Source organism: Chiloscyllium plagiosum, chromosome 31 (genome assembly GCF_004010195.1).
Source record: "Chiloscyllium plagiosum isolate BGI_BamShark_2017 chromosome 31, ASM401019v2, whole genome shotgun sequence".
In the NCBI taxonomy this organism is placed as follows: domain Eukaryota; kingdom Metazoa; phylum Chordata; class Chondrichthyes; order Orectolobiformes; family Hemiscylliidae; genus Chiloscyllium; species Chiloscyllium plagiosum.
The window spans coordinates 41,786,184-41,790,042 of NC_057740.1; positions in this window are offsets into that span (position 1 = coordinate 41,786,184).

Consider the following 3,859-nt stretch of genomic DNA (forward strand, 5'->3'; position numbering starts at 1 on the left):
CTTGGAATTTGTTCTGCTTCAAATATTTACCCATTTTCATTCAAATACTAAGTTTACCTAATTCGAAATTTATCCCTTAAACAATGTGACTGCAAACAAATATCCTGGCGGTTACCATTGACCAGAAACTCAACTAGGCAAGTCATATAAATACCGCATCTGAAGGAGCAAGTCAGAAGCTCGGAATCTTGCAGCAAATATAACGGAATACTGCCCACTTGCACTCCCCACTCAGTAACAGCAGTATGTACCATTTACAAGATACGCTGCAGAAATTCACCAAAGATCCTGAGACAGCATCTTCCAAACATATGATCATTTCCACCTAGAAGGACAATGGCAGTAGATAAATGGGAACACCACCCCATGCAAGATCCCTCCAAGCCACTCACCATCCTGACTTGGAAACATATCACTGTTGCTGGGTCAAAATTCTAGAATTCCCTCCCTAATGGCAGTGTTTGTTCTTACACCACAGACTCTAACAGTCTGGCAGCTCACCAATGTCTCCAGGGCGATTAGGGATGGGCAATAAATGCTGACCCAGCCAGCAACACCCATATCCTTTGAAAGAATTTTTTTAAAAAACCTTTTAGTACTCTGCCCTAATATCTCTTAATGTGACTCAATGTTTAATTGCTCCTGTGAAGCACTTTGGGATGTTTTACTATTAAAATCACCATTTAAATAATTGTTCTCACTAAAATATATTACTTCCCTACATTTCTGTGTTCAATTCAGTTTTCCTATTTCATCAATTAATTTACATCTTTCTGAAGTTTGTTATCATCCTCTGTGTTACATTTTCTGAGTTTTCTATCAACTGAAAATTTTGAAATGTAGTTCTGTCTATGAATAAGTGAGAAAAAGAGCCTGGATTCCAACACTCGCCTTTGGGGACCATCGCTGGATCCCTCCAGCCTGAAACACAACCATACACCCCACCCTCTGCTTTCTGTCCTTCAGCCCAACTGCAGTGACTAGCCCTTTAATCCCATGGGCTTCAGTTTTGCCGTTATTACTGGGTAGTTGTTAAATGTCTTTTTAAAAGCCGTGCGCATGTGAATGTGAGCGCTAGACTGGGTCCATTGCCAGAGAGAAGAAGCTGAGAGCACTGGGTCTGGGGTAACTGCATTCCTGCTAGCCATTGCAACAAGTGAGGGGCCGAATTATCCCAGCAGGGAAACATGGAGAGGTTCAAAGAAGTCACTTTTGCTGAAGCCTCTTTAGCTGGAGTGGGGCTGTTGGAAAATGGAGTTTGGGGTAAATACCTCTGGGTGGGTGTGGTCCCTTGCCTGGGTCCACTTAGCCCAGGCCAGGCAGTGGAGGGGCACTGCCCCAGGGGAGGGGGGGCGGGTAAGCGGAGCTGCTGGGGCCGGCCCCCCCAATCAGCATTCCCTTACCCCCGGGGTTGGATTGTTTCAGCAACTGCTGGGGGAGGGGGTTATAGTGAAGAGAGGCAGCTACCAGGGAACATTGTTGAGTGTGGTGCTGGAAAAGCACAGCAGGTCAGGCAGCATCCGAGGAGCAGGAAAATCAACGTTTTGGGCCGGAGCCTTTCATCAGATTCTGATTCCTGATGAAGGGCTTTTGCCCCGAAACGTTGATTCTCCTGCTCCTCGGATGCTGCCTGACCAGTTGTGCTTTTCCAGCACCACACTCTCGACTCTGATCTCCAGACCTCACTGTGTTCCAGGGAACATTGCCCAGTGGGCAAGGCTTCAGCAGTCCAATAGCCAACTCTGCTTGCTGCAGGTGAATAACATGGAAGAACCTGCTGGGTTTGCCAGTTTGTTTTTCTGGACTGTGAAGAGGATGGGTCATTTCCCCTCTTAATATGAGGCAAGAGTCAACAAAGATACCCTCACCCTGCAAAGGCTCCATGTCATAGCAGCGAGGATTAGACATCACACCGTCAGGGAGTGGGGAAACTCTCACTGGGTACAGGGTCCCCTCTCCTCTCATGAAGGGATTGACACTGGGATACAGGGTCCCCTCTCCTTTCCAGAAAGGGCTGACTCACTGAGTTGTGAAGAAGTTATTAGCCTTAAACATTCACTCTATTTCTCTCTGTACAGATGCTGTCAGACCTATTGAGTTTCTCCAACAATTTCTGTTTTTATTTCCAGTATCCACAGGGTTTTGCTTTTATTTGAGTGTAAAAGTTTTGATGGATTTCACTGATGGTTAAACACTGGAGCCCCTGCTACGTTCCCAACATTCAGTTCCGAGATCAGCCAGAACAGCAAAGGAGTGCCAGAATTTGCAGCTAAAAGGATCTGAGACTGAACCTCTCTTGGAACCAAGCATTAACCCGGTGGGGTCTCATCAATGCACTGTCTTTCTTCCCAGTCATTGCACTGAAGTGTTATTCATGGTCACAAGAGAAAACAGGTGGGGTAGGAATGGGAGCAGCTGTAGGCCATTCAGCCCATCAAGCCTGCTCCATTCAGTATGATCATCAGCAGAGGTCACATGACACCAGGTGATAGTCCAACAGGTTTCTTTGAAATCACAAGCTTTCAGAGCGCTGCTCCTTTGTCAGGAGTCCATCTGATGAAGGGGCAGTGCTCTGAAAACTTGTGATTTCAAAGAAACCGGTTGTACGAGAATCTGGTGTCATGTGACCTCTGATCTTGTCCACCCCAGTCCAACAGCAGCACCTCCACAGAATGATCATGGCTGACCATCCAGGATAGTTGTGTCTCTGCTTTCTCCCCACACACTTTAGCTCTAACAACGATGTGCCTCCTTCTTCAAACCTTGAATGTTTTGGCCTCAACTGCTTTCTGTGACAGAGAATTCCACAGGCTCCCCACTCTCTGGGTGAAGACATTTCTCCTCATCTCAGTCCAAAATAGCCTATCCTGTATCCTTCAACTGTGACCTCTGATTCTGTACTCCCTGGTAATTGGGAACATCCTTCCTGCATTTACTCTGTTTAGTCCTGTTCGGATTTTATGAGATCCCTCCTTATTTTTCTAAACTCCAGTGAATATAGTCCAAACCCATCAAGTTTCTCTTTATATATCAGTCCTGCCATTCACAGGAATCAGTCTGGGAAACTTCTGTTGCACTCCCTTCATAGCCAGACTATCTTTCTTCAGATATGGAGACCAAAACTGCACAATACTCCAGGTGTCCTACCAAGGCCCAGCACACTTACAGAAAGACATGCTTTCCTGTACTCAAATCCTGTCAAAATAAAGGTCAACCCTACCCCTGTCAGAGGGTCGGTGCCGCGGGAATGACGCACTGACGGAGGGTCAATGCAAAGGGAATTTGCACTAGGGAAGGTCAGTGCTGAGGGAATGATGCACTATCAAAGGGTCAGTGCAGAGGGAGCGCCGCACTGTCGGAGGGTCAATGATGAGGGAGAGCCGCGCCGTCAGAGGATCAGTGCTGCACTGTTAGAGGGTCAGTGCTGAGGGAGTGGGCACTGACAGAGGGTCAGTACTGAAGGAGCGCCACACTGTCGGAGGGTCAGTGCTGAGGGAGTGGCGCACTGTCGGAGGGTCAGTACTGAGGGAGAGCCGCGCCGTCAGAGGATCAGTGCTGCACTGTTAGAGGGTCAGTGCTGAGGGAGTGGGCACTGACAGAGGGTCAGTACTGAAGGAGCGCCACACTGTCGGAGGGTCAATGATGAGGGAGAGCCGCGCCGTCAGAGGATCAGTGCTGCACTGTCGGAGGGTCAGTACTGAGAGTGTTGCACTGTCGGAGGGTCAGCGCTGGGGGAGTGGACACTGTCAGAGGGTCAGCGCTGAGGGAGCGCCGCACTGTCGGAGGGTCAGTACTGAGGAAGTGCCGGACTGTCAGAGGGTCAGCGCTGAGGGAGTGGGCACTGTCAGAGGGTCAGCAC